The sequence below is a fragment of the Mustela nigripes genome, chromosome 1 (assembly GCF_022355385.1).
Source record: "Mustela nigripes isolate SB6536 chromosome 1, MUSNIG.SB6536, whole genome shotgun sequence".
NCBI lineage: Eukaryota > Metazoa > Chordata > Mammalia > Carnivora > Mustelidae > Mustela > Mustela nigripes.
The window spans coordinates 261,917,629-261,939,631 of NC_081557.1; the positions used below are offsets into that span (position 1 = coordinate 261,917,629).

At 38.9% G+C, this 22,003-nt stretch overlaps 1 long non-coding RNA gene across 7 annotated transcripts; it reads right to left on the reverse strand.

The window, feature by feature from the left end:
• Positions 1 to 439: 439 nt before the first annotated feature.
• Positions 440 to 21,695, reverse strand: LOC132015968 (uncharacterized). 7 transcript variants are annotated; one of them, XR_009403846.1, is made up of 7 exons: positions 21,566 to 21,695; positions 19,188 to 19,268; positions 11,616 to 11,678; positions 9,053 to 9,155; positions 8,359 to 8,423; positions 6,001 to 6,146; positions 440 to 861 (listed from the first exon to the last, which is right to left on the reverse strand). It is a non-coding gene; the product is annotated as an uncharacterized LOC132015968 (long non-coding RNA). The 7 variants fall into 7 exon arrangements; XR_009403843.1 differs by lacking the exon at positions 8,359 to 8,423 and having other exon boundaries at positions 443 to 858; XR_009403840.1 differs by lacking the exon at positions 8,359 to 8,423 and having other exon boundaries at positions 443 to 861.
• Positions 21,696 to 22,003: the final 308 nt, after the last annotated feature.

The window sequence follows — 22,003 nt, forward strand, 5'->3', positions numbered from 1 at the left end:
AATGATTTGCTCTTAATGTAATCATAAGTGACATTTATTTCTTAATTATTCTCAAAATTTTCTAAAGACCATGGGAAGTGGTCTGACACAATACATAAAAACTCAAGATCTGCATTTAGCTGTCTGACTTCTCATTTTTACTAGCTTTACAACCTCAGATACTCTACTAGCCATGTGATCTTGGATGTTTTACTTAAAATTCTTGGACCCTCAGTTTCCTCGTCTGTGAAAATGGGATAAGAATAATATCTACCTCATAGGGCTGCTTTAAAGATTAGTGAAATAATGTAAACTATTAAATGAAATTAATTAAATGAAATAATGTACTGCATGAACAGTCCTAGCAAGTAGTTAACTGTTTAATCAATTTTAGCCATTCGTTACCTTATAAAGAAAAAATACACATGCGTGTGTATGTGTGTGTGTGTGTGTGTGTGAGTGTGTACACACCCACTCAAGCATACATATTCAAGTTTTAAAACAATAAAAATAAACACAGCTGATCACATAAAAAGGCAGTTGAGTATTGTTAAAAGCCCACTTTAATCATGCTTGGTTTGCTGAAGAAAGACCCAGGGAGGACCCTGACACAGGGTAGGGTCCTCAGGGCAGCGAGTGTAGGCTCTGCCCCAGCAGAATGTGCTTCTCCCCTGCAACCTTGTTCATCGCTGTTCCTCATGGATCACGTTTGTTTGGTCCTCTCTGGACTGCTCAGTGCTTTGGGATGAACGGGACATGATAGATGTTTTTCTTCTAGAAATAGAAGTCTTTGTACAAACCATTGAAAGTGGGAGGTCTAATGCTCAAATACTTTTTCTTCATTCCATGAGGGCCACAAACTCCATCTTCTCTACAGGCCTGCTGTAGAAAGGGAGAAAATATTAGAACAATTCTTTGAATTCACTTTGTATATTTTTTCCAGTACCCTGCAAGTTATAGTAGATCTCTATCTCAACATAAAGACAGCAAAGGGTACATGGAAAGGGCCAGCCCTCCAGACAGTAAAACTGCTGGAGACCTGAGCAGTCATCCCAGTTCTCCATTAATGATCTTCGTCCATGGTGTGCTTTAGAAGAAAAATATAGATCAAATTTTAGCTCTGGATTTATTAGAGCTGAGTCAAGCAAATTATTGAGTTTCTGAATGCTAAATTTCTCACCTATAAATTGGGATTATAAATAGTTACTTCAGAGAGTTATGGGAAAGACTAATAAAATATTACTTGGGGTAAGATATGTGAGATAGGGGGCTCCTGGGTGGCCTAGTTGATCAAACGTCTGCCTTCAGCTCAGGTGATGATCCCGGGGTCCTGAGACTGAACCCCATTAGGGCTCCCTGTTCAGTGATGAATTTGCTTCTCCCTCTCTTCCCATCTTGTTCTCTTTCTTTTTCTCTCTTTTAAACAAACAAACAAACAAACAAAAAATCCTAAAAAGAATAAGATATGTGGTATCCAATAAGCATCCATTAAGTAGCAGCTACTACTACAGCAACTAAAGAAGAAAGGAAAGTGTGGAGTTTCCATGATGATAACAAGTGCTAACAGTTGCTAACATTTAATATGTGTGAAGCACTAGTGTGAACATTTTATCTACAATAATGCATTTGATCCTCACAACAGCCTTAAGACTTGGGTAATATTATTAATCTATTCAATATTAATTTGTACAATATTATTTCTCTCTGTTTTATATATATGGAGACTACTGAGTATACTGAGTATAAAATGTGGTTATACTGAGTATAAAATGTGGTTTGTAGATACTTTGGAGCTCCTTGCAACTCTGTTAATATCCATATTATAAAACTCTCTCTCTAGATTCTGAACTCTCTCTTTAATGACAGATCTCTGTATTCCCACATTTGTTTGGTTTATGGAAATTATACAATAAGTGTATTTTAAAGAGAACCACTCTGCCTCCAAGGATGGAACTTAGTTCTACACTCAGTGCAGTAACTCAGTTCATTTAAGATTTCAGGGGCTACAAAGGAACAGACAAGTTGTCTTCTTCACCTACAATACATATTTTGAGATCAAAGTTTTATATTAATGATCAAGATCATTCATCAGTTGGCATTAAATAACAATTCACAGAGATCATATACTGGGTGTCAGGGATTATACTGCTACTTTGGCTCTCTGCTGCCCATTGTGTTTTGGGTACTATCTGCTATTTCCATGAGCCGACCAAATCAACCACAACGTGGTTCAGTCCATTTATCTGGTTTTGCTCAAAGCCGATGTCCACACAATTAATCAACTCACATGTGTAGAAATTTGAACCAGCCTTTAGATGATAGAAATAACCAGGGACCAGGCCACAATCTGAGGAATTTGGTTAAGTGACCACAAATAAGGCTGAAGTCAAAGACATTGGGATGGGTACATCACTGAACTGCAAGCAATCCACTAGAATGTGTGCTAGCAAAAGGTCCTGATCTGAAATTCTCCTTTGCATTAGGACATCAAAGGAAGCAAATGGCAAAGAATGTTTACTGTCATCAGAATAAATCTGTTGGAACTCTACAATGTTCTTCAGCGTTGCATTTTTTGAAATGAGTGAATTTCCTTGAGATATTTCAGGGAAGAGTGAGTGGTTAAATGACTTTTGCACAATTTATTTCTTCTCTAATTATACAAATATTTTAAAAAATAGGACTTTTACATAACTTTAAAACATTCATATGTAAGTGGTTTGTGGCTTGGGTATTTAACTTTCTGAGTCATCATTTTATTGGCTTATGGAAATGCTGTGGTTGTTCAGGAATGCGTTTTTATATTCCAACAGCGACATGAAGTAGTTAGAAAAGCCTTTAATTTCCTTTAGACTTTTGTTCTTCGGTGATACAAAACGACCCTCATTTAAAGACGCAGCTACCATGCTAACGGCTGCCAGAAAACATCTCCTTTGGAAGAAACATGCAATCTTTCTTTTAGAGAACGGTTTTGATTATTGTTTGCAAGCCCTGTTAATGTTTACATCACTTTCTTTTTGCCACTGTTTTATGGATCTTACATAACTTTGAAATAAACATTGGTCAAATGTTGATTCTGGTACCATAACAGAAAGATGGAGGGCAGGGAGAATGAGGCTCTATAAAATACGTTACACATTCTGTATCAGAATGCTCCGTAATTAATGCATCCATCTCCTGAGAACTTCAGAGGGAGATGCCATATAGGTAGGAGTATTATTCACTATAGGCCACCAATTCCACATTCTAAACTGAATGGTCAGAGATAATGGAATGTAGAAAGTCCTGCACATTTTAGCAAAAGACTGTGATATATAGGACATGATTCTAGACAAGTCAAGCTGACTGGTAAGGACATAAATATATAAATAAAGATTGCTATCCTGAATATAAACACCAGTTTCCTGGCAGTCTAAAGATACATAACCAGGGGCGCCTGGGTAGCTTAGTAGGTCAAGCATCTGACACTTGATCTCAGCTCAGGTCTTGATCTCAGGGTCATGAGTTCAAGCCTCACATTGGGCTACACACTGGGCATGGAGCCTACTTAAAAAGCAAATTATTTATTTATTTAAATAAGGTGCCTGGGTGGCTCAGTCGATTAAGCATCGGTCTTAGGCTCAGGTCATGATCTCAGGGTCCTGAGATTGAGTCCCATATTGGGTGGGGAGTCTGCTTCTCCCTCTCTCTCTACCCCTCCCCCTGCTCTCTCTCTAGCTCTCTCCCTCTCTCAAATAAATAAATAAATAATTTTAAAAAATTTTAAGGAATAGATAGATAAAGATACATACCCAACTACTAGTGAATAAAATACTGAGAGGTAAGGCAAAGGTAGGTTAATGACCTACTGTGGAAGGGGAGATGCCTGTATCTACACAATGAATAAAAAAATAGTGTAGGGTCTCAGCCAGACAGATGCATAAAGAGAAGTCATGTATTCTGCAATTTCCTTTTTTGGAAAATGTCCATCAGGTCCTTGAGGGATAAACGTGCACTTCCTAAAAGCAAGGGTGATCTGTGGCTTCCCGGGAGTTTTAATGCGCAGTCTCAACCCAACCTGGAGGTAATTGCATCACCTGCCGAGACTTCTGGGGTCAGCATGGATTTTGTAAAGACAGAGTTCACTTGGCTCCATGGTCAGATGAAATCGGGTAATAGAAGAGTCAAGGAAAATAGAATTTCCTCAAAGGACTCCCACAGAACTGCTTGGGCCTCATGTGTTACCTGAGGCGTGCACACAATTGCACTTGGCATTCGGTTCTTTCCTTTTCTGAGGATTGTTTCTAAATTAGGAGTTACACACAGAACAGAAATCATAGGATGTGCTGTAAGTCCTGGCAGGTGGTTTTTCTTTTTTGTAATTCGAGTGCCTGACTTAAACTTTGATCACCCAGCAACCTTCAGTGAGGTGTCCTCTTCAAGGATGGCTGTTTCCAATAAACACGCTGCCCGCTGCAGAACTAGATAAAGAACTGGGCACCTCCCTTTGAGGCCTTATTTTATTTTATTTCATTTTAATTTAATTTAATTTAATTTAATTTTATTTTATTTTATTTTATTTGAGAGAAAGAGAGAGAGAGCAGGGTCAGGAGCAAGGCAGAGGGAGAGAGAGAATGTTAAGCAGCCTCTGCACCCAGCAAGGAGCCTGGAGCCAGGCTCCATCTCATGACCCTGAGACCATGACCTGAGCTGGAATCAAGAGCAGGTCGTTTAACCAACTGAGCCACCCAGGCGCCCCAAGTCTCCCTGTTTTAGGTTTCTTGGTTGATTTTGTTAACTGACCATTTGGGCTGCTTGTTTTTTTCTCTTCTCATGCTTTAAATTCCTGATCTTATGTTTAAAATTTACCAATACAGAGTGAGCCTACAAATCCCTAGGCTCTTACCCTTGACCTCAATAAAAATTCCAGTCCCATGTCCTCCGTGTGTGTACGTGTGTGTGTGTGTATAATAATATAATGCATCATTTTTGACAAATGTTTGCCAATTTTTGCCATCTACCTAAAGGTTGTGTAAAAGCTATTATGCATAGTAGGATTTATATGATAAATGTGTTATATATAAATGTATCAAAAATTATTATGAATAATATGATTTACATTATAAATGCTAGAGATCAAATTTCATTTATTGGATTGGAAGGCCCTGTTCAGATATAATTGAGTCACCTTATCTGCCACGTTATCTCCCAAGGGACTAGCAGTATGTTGTGTGACCCCAAGTACACCACAGAGTTTCCAGGACTTATAAGTAATAAAACGTTTATTTTTTTCCCAAAGTTTCTTGATGATTGTTACTGAGGGCATCTTGCAATCATACTAAGAACCATAGAGCTGATCCGGCCACAGCATTAGTCACTGATAGGCTGAGACCAGCACACAACATAAGGTACCCCTCTGCATGTTAATGTTGTCTACTCAGCATCCACAGTTACGCATACATAAGAATAATATAAGGATTCACTGTGTACTTGAGATTTCATTCAATATAAATACATATGATGAGAACAGGCATATACTCTTTGTGTTTCTTCCTCTTCCATCTGAGGGTAGAGCTAGCATGTCCCAGGATTTTTGTCCTATTGGTAGGAGGGAGAACTACGAGGGAGGCTTAGAAGGAGATAAAGCCCTAGAGAACAGTGAACGTATCCAAGGAAAGCCCACTGAACCTCAAAAACTAAGAACGGGAAGGATCAAAGAATTGAGAAGAACGCTATGGGAGCCAGTTTGAAAGGCTTTTTAATAAGGTTGGGACTGACAGAGAGAAGAGATTCAGGGGAAGGGAGTATTAGGAGGGCTTTAGGGAGATGAATGAGTGGAATAGATAGATTTCTAGGTTTTGCTCTGATCCAGGCCCTGTGATTCTCCTCTGTGACTCTGTAAGCACATTTTGGTACAAACGAACATGATTCTCCAGCTGGAATGTGCCAGCTCGGGGCTGACACTCCAAGACTGGGGCGCTGGCCTTCAGGACCTGGCAAACACATACATGGACAGGGGAAACAGGGCAGAGGAGGAGCTCTGACCTCTCCCACCATCAGGTCCTGCTTCCCACTTGCAGATTTTGTCCTTCTGGAACTCATGAGGCTAACTGAACTCTGACGGCTCACTCTGGTCTCCGGCTCGGCAGTTCACAGATGAGCTGCCAGCATCCAAGGCCTTGTCCTGGGTTCTGATTTTAGGAGAGTGAAAATTACAACAATTCTTTCAAAGAGGGAGAATGCAAAAAATTTCTTTGTCTATACAAATACTTGTCTTTCTAAGTATTCTATAGATAATAAAACCAGTTATCTGTTATTTAGTTTCTCACTGTAAAGGTCTTCGGTTTGCATTTTTTTATTCCTATGTTGTCTTCTTTTTTGGAAATAGCAAGTTAGCCCAAAACACTCATCTTCATTTAATCTCAGGATGGTGGTAGTGTAACCCCTGATGTTCTGCCCCCCATTTGCTCTAGTTCTCTCTTACGGTACACAAAGTTAACATAGCCCCCGAATTCTGGGATCTGTTTAACACTTGCTCAAGAGTTTACAGCATTTATACATTTTTCCCGAAGGGTCTGACTTCCTCACAGTCCCTGCGGTTGGTTTTGTTTGGAGATTTTTGGCTACAGATTTAAACATCTAAGTGTGGTCTGCCTTTAGAAAACACTGGACTGAGTCAGACACCCTTGATCCCTTTTTATGATCCTACTCAATATGTTGAGAAACCTCCCGTCCTCTCCAGGCAAGTTTTTCCATCTGTAACAGAGTCACCCAGCACTTAACTGTATTCCAGGCTAAAGGGAACAGAGTTAGGGGTGCCTGGGTGGCTCAATGGGTTAAACCTCTGCCTTCGGCTCAGGTCATCTCAGGGTCCTGAGATCGAGCCCCACATCGAGCCCCACATCGGGCTCTCTGCTCAGCAGGGAGCCTGCTTCCTCCTCTCTCTACCTGCCTCTCTGCTTACTTGTGATCTCCATCTGTCAAATAAAATAAATAAAATCTTTAAAAAAATAAATAAATAAAAGTAGCAGAGTTAATTGACCTGGGAGCCTCTTGGTTACTGAAATCAGGGATGCGCCTAATTCCGCCATACTTCCTTGTGTTTGTAATCGAAAGTATTTCTATTAGTTACTTTTATTTTGATACAGTTGGAAATATGCTTCAACTACAAAAGAAGAAAGAACGACCTTTCATACTTTCATTTAATAACTGAATTCTGATACAGGCAAATTAAACTGTAAGTGAGAGAAACAAAATCACTGGAAGTACTGAGTGATATATAAGTTCTTCACACCTCTTTCTGAACCTCATTCTGATCAAGTCAATACTATGTTGCCTTCTAATACCATTGCTTTGGATAAAGCAATGCATGAATCTACAGGACAGTTCCAAAAGAGAAGAATGGCACCTAGGAGCACTCACAAAGAGACACATAAACCCTTTCTACACTAAGGCTCTGGATATGAAAACGTAAGTTGGTAGGAAGAGGAGGAGTGTGGGAGGGTTGCATGGGACTGCAAAGCTCATTTTTTGCCATAACTTCACTTTTGGCGTGAGGAGGGGCTGGGGGGTGAGGGGGGCTCGTGTTCGTGTGTTGTTAGCGTGTTGTTAGGAGGCAGTCTGCAATGAAATATAACCATCACGTATTTTCCTTTTAGAGATGGCTTTTAGTTCTGCAGATACTTTTTAAGAAAAAGAAAAATTATTTAACAATTGTGACTGCCACTTTGCCTGGTGAATTCACAGTAATATGTCCAGGTGTGTACAAAGATGACAAAATGTCTCCCTATTGATTCATCCCGGCTTTCCCAGTCATGTGAGGTCCCCAACTGGAAAAAGAAAGGGGTTCCTTTTAAAAAATTGTGAGGAAAGTGTATATGTTTCTCTACCCTCTCACACACATGAGTGTTTGAGTCCGTTTTCCCCCTCATTTTTATTTACCAGTATATTAAAAAATTGGGATTTATATCCCCAAATATTTATCTTTTATAATTATCATGCAATATGTTAAGAAATGCATGGAAGAAATTGATGGTTCAGAGCAAGAGAAATGAGAGCTAGTGCAGAGTTATCTGAAGGATGGGATTAATTACAAGGAGGTATTTTTTTTTTCTCAAAGATTTTATTTATTTATTTGACAGAGCTCACAAGTAGACAGAGAAAGAGGAGGGAAGCAGGTTCCCTGCTGAGCAGAGAGCCCGATGCAGGGCTCGATCCCAGGACCCTGGGATCATGACCTGAGCTGAAAGCAGAGGTTTCAACCCACTGAGCCACCCAGGCGCCCCTACAAAGAGGTTTTTGATATAAAGTAAAAGGTTGTAAAAAAATATTTCCTACACTGAGGAGTACATACCTTTAAAGTTAAAAGGATGATTTAACCACCAGTTCTTATAAATTTTATACCTCAATAGCTTTTGGATCCATGCCAGTCACTCGAGCTGCCTTGTCCCTGCCCATGTATCTGTCACCTGGAATATTATTAAAAGCCACCTTGGAAGTTATCCTCAGCTGTTCTTTTTTCCTCACGTTCCATATCCAATACAGCAGGATGTCTTGGTTCACTTTCAAAGTTTAATCAAGTGCGCTGTCACCCTCTGGTCTGGGCCGCCGTCTTCAGCCGCCTGCATGACCGCAGTGACCTCTTCCCAGATACCCTTAAGCTCACCCACGTCTACTCTCGATGCCCTTCCAGTAAGGTCCTTTCAGAACGCACCAGACCAGGACTCTCCTCTGTTTAAATCCACCATTAGCTCCCCTCTGTCGGAGTTAACAGCCAAGTCCCTGGAGATGAGTCAGGAGGTTTTGCCTGTTGTGTCTTTTGCTCTTTCTCCGACGGCATTTTCTACCATTTTCCCCCTTGCTCGCTCACTCAGCCACGCAGGGCTCCATACTCTTCCTTTAACCTAAAGCCGCCACACTTCTGTTTTGCGAATATTTATTCTGCCTGGAATTTTCTCCCACCAGATATCTGCTTGGCTTAATCCCTCACTTCCTTGAGATCTTTGTTCACACCTTCCCTTCCTCAGGAGGAAGGCTTCCTGAGCTAGCTACTTTGTCCTTTCAACAAATCCCTCTCCGTTTCTAAGCACTTCCTCACCTTCCTACGTAAGCAGTTCCTCCAGGCTCCCTCCATACTGTTTCTTCAGCTGCTCTCAAGCTCATCAAAGTGCCACGCATCTGTGTAATTCAGGGTGTGGATCCTGTTGGCCACAAAGGATGACATGGGAGGGGAGATGCCCAACATCCACCCTTCCACTGACACCTCCTCAAGGCCGCAGCTGCCAGTCACAAAGCGTCATCATCCCGAATTTCAGATACGCACAGCACCTGCATAAACTCCTTAAGACTCCATTACTTTCTGGATTCCATTTGTTGTTGCAAATGTTTTATTAAATTAATTTAAAAGTAAGCACGTTCATTTATATCCTCTTGATATTGCGTGGGTTCCTGGCATCCTTGGATCATACACCCTTGCACATTTGAAGCCCCAGATTTGGGTATAGTTTCCAGCACTTATTGGGTGTTTAACAAATATTTGATCAAGAAAAGGAGAGAAGGGCTATCTTATCCATTCTATCAACAATTCAGATAAAAAAAAATAGGGAATGCTTCACTCTGCAGATCCTGTGGCCAGTGCCTGACAAGTTGCTGGTATATTACAAGTGCAACTAAAGTAAAGTTAAAGAGTTTTTCACAATCTGCTCGTTCTGAGATAGAAGCAGTAGGATTTTTTTTGTGTGGTGTATTGTCTTTTCAATATTCCCTTTGACAACACAATAAACCATTTAAAAAATTATGAGAAAGCATACTTGATGTTACTCCTGTCCAAACCCAAATTTTGGTGTTTCAAGAAAATTGTTTTATAAAGTGTAATGCTAAATTGAATTTTCCTCATTGAATCAGTACAAAGTAAGTGGTGGTCAAGAAATGATGCATAAATATGAAATGAAAACCACAAAACCAACAGATGAATTCTGAACAGGCAGTACAAAATCCGAGAATTATGCTTACCATGTTTATATGAGTCAGTGACTACCAAAACATTGATGCACTTTTATGCAAACTAAAAAAAAATTTAAATAAATTAATATCTAGACTGGGCTTTAGAAATAACTCCACTTATAACTATAAGAGAAAAGCAAAGTTTAGGATTGTAATTGACTCTGGAAACAGAAACAGAAGAGTGGAGGAACATAGATATATTTGATTATACTGATAAAGCTCTAGATCCAATACCCATGAGGTGTAATCATGAAAATCTGTTTGTTTTTTTTTAAGATTTTTTTTTATTTATTTATCCGAGAGAGAGAGGGGCAGAGAGCGAGCACAGGCAGGCAGAATGGCAGGCAGAGGCAGAGGGAGAAGCAGGCTCCCTGCTGAGCAAGGAGCCCGATGTGGGACTCGATCCCAGGACGCTGGGATCATGACCTGAGCCGAAGGCAGCCGCTTAACCAACTGAGCCACCCAGGCGTCCCGATGAAAATCTGTTTTGATTATGCTTTTTATTGTGCTTTAAACCTTATATCTTTAGTAAATGGTTTTGTTTTGCATGTATTGATTATTACATAATAAAATAGTACATAGTCAATATTTTGAAAACTAGTGGTCTAGTATATTAAGTCTTTGGTTTTCTCATATGTTAAATGGGGACAATAATCCTCATTAGATTGTCTTTAAAATTATATGAAATAATATATAAAAAATCTGCAATGTGGTACCTGGCACATATGTATATATTATTAACCCTGCATGTATGTATATAAGTGATTTATGCTAATCTTTGTTCCAATTTTTAGCTTTTAAAAGTGTAACTTAGGGGAGGCCTGGGTGGCTCAGTTAGTTAAACCTCTGCCTTTGGCTCAGATCATGATCCCAGGGCCCTGAGATCAAGTCACGCATCGGGTTCCCTGCTCAGCGGGGAGCTTGCTTCTCCCTCTGCCTGCCTCTCTCCCGCTTGTGTTCTCTCTCTCTTGTTAATAAACAAATAAAATCTTTTTTAAAAAGTGAAGTTTAGTTTTTGGTAAGTTTCAAAACATCATATAAAATAAACATTGCATTTGAATCCATCTTGAAATGTTTTAGACATATAACTACTTGATGAAAGTGACTACATCAGTAATATATTTATCTTAGAAAATAAAGACTAAACAGCCTTCTCTAAAATGCGGGAAAAATATCAAAATATGCTCTGCATCTAGTGTTACTGCTGTCCTGATGGCTAGCTGCAAAAGTCCTTGCCACAAATTAACTGACAATTGAATATTAACAATTCATGTAAAACATTAAGCTGGAAATTTTGGACATAAGATGAATCACGTTTGATTATGAATTGTGATGTAGTCACACAACAATTAGACTGTCTACCTTCTTACTTACAGGACATTTGCAGGAAAGACTTTCTAGAGTAAGTTCTACAATTCTGTCTTATTTCTGCATCTGTTCCTGAGATTAAAAATCAAATATGTAATAGAGTGGACACAATCAAATCCAGTCTCTCTCATTTACTTTGAAAAGTCTGTGAATTCACTCAAAATATAATTTGCTATATTTTAACCAAAATATATACTCAGATAAATAAGCTAAAAATAAAAACAAAACAAAACAAAATCAAATAAATAAACAAATAAATAAACGAGAGAAAAATATACATATACTCAGACCATCCAGTTGAGTTCTAGGCTACACTCTTTCAAACGATGCTGGGCTCTCCTCCCTTCTGAACTCTGCAAAGACAAGGAAGATATTGCTCCTTTTAGGGCTGGGTTTGAGGCTCAGTTCAGAATCCATTGAGAAAAGTCAGCATGGATATGTTTAGGTCTTTCCATTGAAGATGAAATTAAGCATTGTCATCATCCCATGATATTGTGAGTAAAAGCAGTGATGTTAATGAAAGTCATTATTATGTCCTTACCACATATCCCAGGCAAGATGTTCAGCACTTTACGTATGATCTCATTGAATTCTCACAAAAACCTTCCTTCATTAAGCAAGTATGATTATCTGGAAATGACTTATCCAAGTTACACTGCTATTACGTTAAACTAGAATTCCAGACTTCTGACTCTAGCCCTAAGACTCTTAACTGCTAATACTACAATATGGTGGTTCTTAGATGCTCTGTTCCACCATATTAATTCTTTTACCATTTATTTAAATATTATGTGTCAGTTGCAATCAATCACCAAGAATTTCTTCTAGCATTACATTACATAGCCTAGAAAGACTTTTTCATTGTCTGAAAGGAAATTTTTGAGGCTCCATCTGAAGACTTCAAGGATTCTGAATTAGTCATGATGGGACAAAAGCTTTAATCTGACAGGATCTTTCGACAGGATCTTTCCTGACAGGATCTTTGAGATTGTATAATCTGCAGTTTTGCTCTGTGTTTCAGGTGGAAGAAGAGGAGGAAAAGGTTCTGAAACTGGTTTGTTAAGTGCTCAGGTAAAGCCAAAAAATGATTAATTGTTAACTAACCAATTTCTAAAAGCAAGAGAGAGTAGAGATCAGAGATTTTTCTCAGCCTAGCACGCCAGGCCATGTACTATTTGAAAAGTTCAACGTCAATAGGATGATTTATTGACCTCCTTCATTCAAACGAGTCTTGAAGAAAAATATCTTTCTTGCCCATTACAAACATATGACGCTTGCTTTTCTCTCTTCTAGCCAAAAGCACGCTGATTATTAAATGGACCATCTGCACTTTGGATTATTATCACCATGGATTTTTGCTGCAGAATCTCCTTGTTGTTTGATTTATTTTCCATGAGTGCAGGGCCATGAAGGCTGTGGGTGTGGGGCCACCTGGTGACAGATGAAGAGAAGTCCTGGAAACTGAACACTGAGATTAGAATTTGGGTTTCCATTTCTAAACTGTTCATTTTCAACAAACACCTTCTGCAAAAGGGTATATCCTGTGGCAATAACTGGTTTCTGCTCATGAAGGGATGGTTACTATTATTACCATATACCCAGTTACATTGCTGGCCTGTTTCTACGTGCCAGCCACTGCCATAAGCAGTCTGCACATATTCTATCATTTAATGCTCAGAGAGATTCTAGTAAGTGCCATCATATCACGATTCTACAGATGAGTCAACGGAGACTTAGAAAAAAATAAGTAATTCATTTAATTAATGAAGAGAGTAAGCGTGATCTGAGGAAGACTCAAAATATTCTGCTTGAAAATGTGGAAAGAAATGTCGTTCTATATGAAAGTGCAAAATTACATGAAAATAATAAGAAGTAAGTCAACATATCTACCTTTTTGTAACATTTTAAAGCTTCAAATTGCAATTTTCTTTAAAGATTTTATTTATTTATTTGACACAGAAAGAAAGAGAGCCCAAGCAGGGACAGAGGGGTTAACAGACTCCCCATTGAGCAGGAGCCCAACTCGGGACTGATTCCAGGAGCCTGAGATCATGACCTGAGCTGAAAGCAGATGCTTAACTGACTGAGCCACACATGTGCCCCTCAAATTGCATCTTATTAGTGTATTTTGGATTAGAGACTGTTTTTATAAAAATACAAAGGATTAGGAAAACATTAAAAATGTTCAAATAACCATAAGAACTGATAATATGAATAAATTCAATAGTATGGAAATTTAAAAAGCATAAATATATTACATTCCCCATACCCCTAGCCCTATGATCTTATTTTTTACCTTTATCTATGTTGTGTTACAAGAGGGTGTGTGTATATGTGTGTGTGCATGTGTGTGTGTGAAAGCAAAAAACATATTTTGTGGCTAAAATAAATACTAAGTGCCCTTGGATTCTATTTTCAGTGTGCTGAAATTATTAGTGAATCATGTGCTCTGTTTCTGTATTTCTATAGAAATCCCTTCAGGGATTTCAGTCATTACTTTCCCCTTATGTCGTTATCTGTATTTCCTGTCTCCAACGATAGCAGCAGACATGGAGCTCCCCTGCCCAGATGCCACTTCAAGGAAGAACTTGCTGTTTCAGCTGCAGACACTTGCCGTGACCAAAGTCAGACCCTCGCTGGAGAACACTGCCTCCAGTGGCTCAGTGAGGGTATAAAGATGGATCATTTCAGCTCTAGGTGGGGGGACAGTATTTGCTTAGGGAGGGGATGGGGGCTTAGCATGCTGGGTTGTTTAAGTCTTAAATAGGGTCTGCATCGCAATGCACCTATTCTTTTCAGCCCCATCCTGTTGCCTTTCCCTTCTTTTCATAAGTTTTGATCCTTAACATGTCTTCAAATTCAAAATCATTTCACAATCTGCTTCCTATTTGTGTATGTGTGAGTGTGTGAGTGTGTGGTCACAAAACACATAAAATCTATTACCTTAACCATGTCTAAGTGGACAGCACAATAGTGTTAACTGTATGCACTTTGTTGTACACCAGATCTCTAGACCCTTTTCATCAGCATCTGTTTCTTGAGAAGCCAATCCGTGACACCACTTTAATGGTCTAAATCCAGATGTTTTGGCATGCGGCTCTCATTTCTGGTCATAGCCTGGAAGGTCTGCCACATGAAAATGCGGTGGTGAGAAACATGGCGGACAACATATACTGCAGAGTTCTTGCAATGATCACATCCTTTTCTGTGGCATCTGTGAGAATTCCCCATACCAATTGAAGATTGGAGTGTTTCTTTTTCTAGCCCACATGAGAAATAGATAGGAACTGGAAGGCTTTGTCCTGGGAACCTCTAAGCAGCCTGCTAAAGGTTTTTGCTTGTTTGTTTATGTTTTTGTTTTTGTTTTTAATTAGAGAGAGGCCAAAAGCAATGTGGCAGCTACCAAAGTTTTTGACTGAAATCTTTCCTGAAGTCTTGAGCATGATATTTGGAGTTTTGGAGTAAATTATATTTATTCCAAAGTGAAGTCACATCAAAACTCCATGCTTTGGTATCTGTATCTCTAAAATGGTGAGTTTGGGCTATTATAATCATTTCAATTTCAGTGTGGTAATTTAAAGATGCTGAAAAATTTTTTGCTACTCCTTCTTGAAAAGAGGAATCTAATCCCCATCCTCTTGATTCTGAGTCGATAGTAGTGACTTGCTTAACAACTAGGATGAGACACAAGAAATGTGGCATGAATTCTGAGCTAGATCAGACAAAGCCTGAGGCTGTACCTTGATCTCTAGGACCATTCTCTGTCGGAGCCTCTGTGCAAACCAGCATTTTTGGAGGGAACAGATCAGCACTTTTCTGAGCAGCAGGGTTGGAGGGAGAAATTACAAAGGAACAGGAGGAAACTTTTGAGGGTAATGGATATATATATATATATATATATATATATATATATATATTCATTATCTTGACTCTGACGATGGCTTCAGAGATGAATACATATATCAATGTTCATCAGATTATAAATGCAAAGTTCTTGTAGGGAAATTATACCTTAATAAAGATATAAAATGAGAGACATTGATGAGCTCAGAGAATTTCCCTAGGAACCAGAAAGTTGGACCCAGTAGATCCAATAGCTGGGGGAGGGGGCACCTGAATTTCACAGTAGAATTAGGCTGACAAAGGTAACGCAACTATCCCTCGTTGGACGGCAACACCACAAATTGTGTAATTGACCTCTGGACTCCTGAAAAGTGGTTACTTTTATGAGAGTGATTTTTTGGGTACTGCCTCTGACAAGGGATGCCTCTGCGCTCACCCATTGCCAGGTTAATTCAGCTCTTCCAAGTGAGTCTCACCACAGACCACCTTGTTTGTTGGTACTGAACCCTACTGGGACCTCTTAGATAAGTCCAGAAGCATCTATTTAATTTCATAAAAGCCTTATTGAGCAAGTAAAAGTGGTTTTCTCCTTATCTTCAGCTCTTAGAACCTGGCAATATCATCTCACCAGCCAACCATGATACCCTGGCTTCAAAGAAAGCTGAACCAGTCATGAGAAAGCATGGAAGTTAAATATTTATCAGCCTGAGTTGATCAATAAGAGTAGGGAAACCCACAGGCAACCACATTTTTCTTTTCAGGACTTTTTGCACTATGACAATCTGAAAGACGCTCTGATAATAAGTAGAATAACTGTACTGGCCAATGTTCTTTAATAGGTGTTCTTAGACTATCAGTTTCTAACAAAACAAGCCTCTAAGGTTATTGGCCTTGCATTACTCAGTGTTATGGTTTCTTGCTTCCTTTGTACATATCAAGTGTCCTTTTTATCCAAACAATCTGCCTTGACTCTAGCACAAAGCTTCTCCTCTAATTTGTCCTTCTATTTCTCAGGTACTTAGGTTTCCCCTAAATAAAAGCTGTTTTGAATCCTACTCATGGGGCTTTCTATAATGATGACCAGAAGAGAAAAAGAGTGTGCTTTATTTTCTTTTCTCCCTATCTCTATCTTGTATTGAGATAATGAATTCTCACTGGTCTACTGTGGCACTATATGTCAGGACTTTTAAAAAAAAAAAAATAGGAATATTCTTAGCTAATGCTCTTTCTTCCTGCCCTATTAGTCACACAACCAGAGTTACCAGCTCCATCCTAGTCTTTCTGAAAACAGAGACGATTCACTTAACTCATTCATTCATTCATGCTTGAGTCCAAGATCATCGTCAAGTTGCTGGGACGAACCATGCTGACCAGGTTCAATCAGGTTATCTTTTGCTTGCGCATATGCCTGGCTTCTTTTCTACCCTTTTGCTACTCAGATAAACTTTAGCAAGTTATTAAGCTTCTTTGAGCATCAGTTTCCTTATTGACAAGATGAGGATACCAACTACTTTGTGACATTATTGTCAATAGTTAGTAAGATGTAAACTATATGAAACAAATTAGACATACAATAAAAGTGGGTAAATTTATCCTAGATCGTGTATCAGAGGATTTCCTCTGCTTCATTTAGGAAAATTTCATTTCCTTATCCAACTGATTAAATGATCAGTTGTATTTTTCTCCCTCCTTCCACTGAAAGCCTAGGAAGTCTAGTCTTGCTGTACACAACCACTTGTTGATGGGCAGTCAAAAGTCAGGCTCAGCAACAAGTACCTAAACAGTAAAGCACTAATGCTGAGGACTTGAGAAAGAAAAAATCCCAAACTAAGAGACTCAAATACATAAATCTTCCCTGAATTGGTTCTGTTCTGTATTTTGAAAACAAAGGTATAAAAGGTGTAAAAAAATTCCATAGAAAATTTTCAACTTTCTAAGTCAAAATGTGATGGGTAAAATAAAAACCTTCTAGGAAAGTTTACATCTGCGTGTTAAGAGACAAGGGAAGGCAGAGGAAAGGCAGGATAGGAGGGAGCGAGGAAGGAAAGAAGAGGAGAGAATGGAGCAAGTTTGTAGAATTCCCAACTGCCAAAATGGTAGAGATAAAAGAATCCATCCTCGGAGCATCCGAAGAAGCATCTTTTTAATTAATTTATTTTTTAAAAGATTTTGTTCATTTATTTGACAGACAGATCACAAGTAGGCAGAGAGGCAGGCAGAGAGAGAGGGGGAAGCAGGCTCCCTGTCGAGCAGAGAGCCCGATGCGGGACTCGATCCCAGGACCCGGGGACCACGACCTGAGCTGAAGGCAGAGGCTGTAACCCACTGAGCCACCCAGGCGCCCCAGAAGCATCTATTTTAAAGTTAAATAAATAAAACCTGGTGTTGACCAAACATTTCATTTAAATAAAATAATGACAGCCTATGGTACGTAATAAATAATTTTGACCAACCAACAGTGGCACTGGGTACATTGTCAAGTGAATCCTTGCATTTTGTTTTTCAGATGTAATAAAGCCACAACAGGGATGCTTCTCTAGCATAAAAGCCTCATGGTTAAGCTGTAATTGAGAAAAGGTGAAAAGCAAGCTAAGCAGAGTACCAGGAAAGATGAGAGCAGTAGCAACAGAGCTCTGTAATATAACATCAGTGAGTCTAAAACAAATAAGAACATTCTACCAGACCCTCATATTATTGTCTTAATATTTTTTTTCTTTGTAATTTGGTTATATTCAACATTTGGTTAATCTATTCATTACCAATATATGTATATTATATTATATTTGAACTAAATTACATTGGAAAGTAGTCTTTTATACGACTATTGAAAAGCTTTAAGCGTCTTACGTGGCCTCACCACTCGGTGTGATAGGAAGTGGCATATTTTTACCTCGCTTTCAAAATTCAAGACACTAAACCCACTGGTTCCTTTTCAGCCCCACAGAGTACTCCCAGCTCTTGCTTTCGTTAGGGTCTTCCTAAGAGCTGTCACTCAGAGACAGATTCAAGTGTAAATAGTTTATTTTGAAAGTGATCCCTATGAGCACAGGAGGGATAGAGGGAAGGAAAGAGAAAGCACTTGGTCAAATGTTAGTTGTCAAACAAGTTATTGCTGTGAATTAACTGGAACTTCACTGGATCCATGTGAAACATGGCCATTGGGGTTATCCCACCTGAGGGGCAAGGGAGCTGGGGTATATACGCTACTCTAGCAGGTCATTAGTTAGAGACTGCAGAAAGCATCCATTTTCCAGTATTTCCAGCCCTTGCTCTGCTGGTTTACTGGGCTCCAGTGGCCAGAGAAAGCCTCCTGAAGACGAACTACAGTGCAGGATGCAATAGTGAAGAGGAGACAATGTGGGGGAGGGGTGGGGGGGACCCGTCAACATGGCCAGAGCTCTGACTTCATTTATTTGAAGTTTCATTAGCAGGATCACTAAGAAACTTGGGGAAATAATGGAGGAATTATCCTATACTTTTGGTATCTTTGATTTTTCTCATCCCTAAAATCAATTAAAAACAAACAATGGATTAAGAAAGGGTAAAGAGGGCACCTGGGTGGCTCAGTGGGTTAAGCCACTGCCTTCAGCTCAGATCATGGTCTCAGGGTCCTGGGATCAAGTCCCACATCTGGCTCTCTGCTCTGCAGGGAACTTGCTTCCTCCTCTCTCTCTGCCTGCCTCTGTGTACTTGTGATCTCTGTCTGTCAAATAAATAAATAAAACCTTAAAAAAAAAGGGGGGGGGGTAAAGAACTTTCTGTTGTGTTTTTTTTTTTTTTTTCAGAGACATTAATACTCTTAGATTTACTGCTTTGCTCTACATTTTCAGTTATCAAAAAGGCAAAACTGTTATTGCTATTCTTTTTTTACCACTGAAGAGGCAAAGACATGAATGAAACCTTTTAAGGAGCAGGAAAAAAGGCTTAGTGCAATTCCAGCAAGTGATTGAGCTGACATCTGAAACCTCTTTTTAGTTGCATGAGAAATGAAGAATTTTAATTGAGAAAAATCAACTCACCTCCTCAAAACTATCTAGAAACTTCTGGATCCATTTCCACTGTAGAGCCAGCTAGAGGTCTCTTCAAGAATAAGCTTCACACTAAAATAATGAGATTTTTGAGATGAATTATTTCTCTGCTTTTAGATAGTCCTTTGCCATGATCCTTTGGGGTTCCCTGGTGAACCCAAATGATCCCAACAGGATTTCTTCACCATTTTCCAGAAGCCATGGGCATCTCACTTATATTGCCAAAGGCCGTTGGACCCAGTCGTCATGGTGAAAGGAACTCCCAGGTTATGTGGAGTCAGATTGCTGGGGGCCAGCCAACATGTGCCTGGGGCTGCTGCAATCACACTAGCTCTGATTCGAATTTAATTCTTATTTCAGAAACTTTCTCCTGCTTCTCTAATTATTTTAACTCTGCAAAATGGATGTTAGCCTGCTCTCCAAACTGTGTCTTGGAGTTTGCTTCTATGAAAAAATGAAACCTTCACTCTAGAATTCAGAAGCAGAGGGTCACAATAGCTAAAACAAAACTGATGTCTTTAGCATGTAACCTTTCATGGGGACAGACATTTTTTTTTTCCTTACTGTTTTGTTTACCATGAATACCCAGCACCTAGGCATTCTACATTTGCAGAAGCATAATAACAGACATTTTTAAAAGCATTTACATGATTTCCCAAAGCACATACCCTCCCCAATGTCCATAATCCCACCCCCTTCTCCCAATTTTTATAACATGAATTATTCTGAATCTTTCTTAATTCTTTGATACATTTGGGATGGAAAGAAGTAGACTGTGTCCTCATGCACTGGCTTTGAGATGTTATACTCACACTTGGTCCAATGGAAACAAGTGGAAACAGTAAGGGTATAGGGATTGGTTTCATCAAAGGACGCAGCTCTGTTAGATACCCTTTAAAATCCAATGTGATGATCTTGGGGACCATGGAAAATGTCTTAATTTTAAGAAAGAGTTTGCAGCAAATAAAGACCTAATTTTTGGCCAGCCCTTCATATCAATCGTTTTTAAGAAAAGTGACTCATTATCACTGACTCTTTTAAATACATTTCTATATAAAAACTAATATTTGTAGTTTTTATAATAAACATGGAAGCTCCATATGGCATTTTTCCTTCTATTTGATTTTGCAGAATCTTCTGGAATACCATAACACTATTTATAGGAGGTAAGCTATATCTCATCAATAAAGAAGTCACCTTCAGAAAAAATTAATAGAAACCTGCAACTATTTCACAGTGATATCATATATATATATATATATATATATACACACACACACACAAATATATATATATATATATATATATATATATTAATTGATGCAAATAAAAGAAAAAGAACAAATTAGAAACCACAGGCTAAAAATACAATATTATTGGCATGCCTGGGTGGCTTGGTTGATTGAGCATCTGCCTTCAGCTCAGGTCATGATCTCAGGACCCTGAGATCTGATTGAGTCCTACATCGAGCTTCTTGATCAACAAAGAGCATGCTTCTCCCTCTTCCTGCTGCTTCCCCCCACTTGTGCACTCTCTCTCTCTCTCTTTCTGGAAAATAATTATAAATAAAATTTAAAATATATATATATAAAATATTTTTTATAGAGCAGGATTTTATAAAGCAGGATCTCAGGAGGGTCTAGGATGCATCATGGGTCTTCAAAGCCAGCAGGAGATGACAATTTTCTGAGCCTTTGTTAACAGAACCCTGAATAAAAATATATGAGTTCAATATCTGGTTCAATATTAAGAGACAATTTTTATGAACTATGGCTCTCTAATTATATGTGGATATAGATACACATAGTGAGACATGGGCCTATAAAATTCAGCTAGTATTCAGACATATAAATATATTTCTTATAGAGCAAGATCTGATTTTTAGCAACCAGATGTCTACATCAATTCAAATCTTACTTTCCTTAGAGGTCTAGAGATAGAGACTAAAAAATTCCAAAATCTAATTCATATCAGGGCCAGCTGACTTATGCATTAGGTACAGTAGACACAGTGCGTAGCCCCCACAATAAATTTGTGACCCATAAAAATGTTCAGTTTCTTTTAAGATGAAAATAAAGATGATTTAGAGTTAGACTTGCTATTTTCTCACAAAAGAGAAAGATGCCTAAAACAAAAGAAAAAGTTGAAGTACTTCAAGTTATGTCAAAGATAATTTTTACTATTGAGATGATTAGGATGGGAAAGCCCCATAAAGGTAAGAGTGTCCAGGGCCCATGCAAGTCCTTTGGCAACCCTGTCAACACTCAACGAATGCAAAGAGAGATTTGTTTGTTTGTTTGAGTACAATTAACATTTGTTATCAAAGCATCAGACAAGGGAAAACTCTGTTGATCAGAAGGTGTGCCTACCTTCACGCAGTGCAACAGAAAGCAAGAAACTGCCAAGAGAGCAATAGAGCAATGGTCAGCTTGGAAGTTATATTTACACTGGATCTCTTCCTCCAGCTCCCCACGGCCCCTAGACTCTGTATACTTAGCTGTCTCTGAGGACTTGGGCTGGCTGAAGTGGCTTTTTATATTATTGCAACACTAACCATGTGGGGGCCTTCATCCTTGTACTATGTTACTGGAAATGACACCAAACCCAATACGCCCCCCTGCCCTTTGAAACGAACCCTGAGAGAAACAAACACTCTTAGGACTCTTAACAGGTTTTCAGCATGCTTAAATATTAACCTGAGTTCATATAAAAACTACTTGTTTAATGTGTGTGTCTTATTCTGTTTGGGCTACTATAACAGAAACAGCATGGACCAGGTGGCTTGAACAATAAACATTTATTTCTCA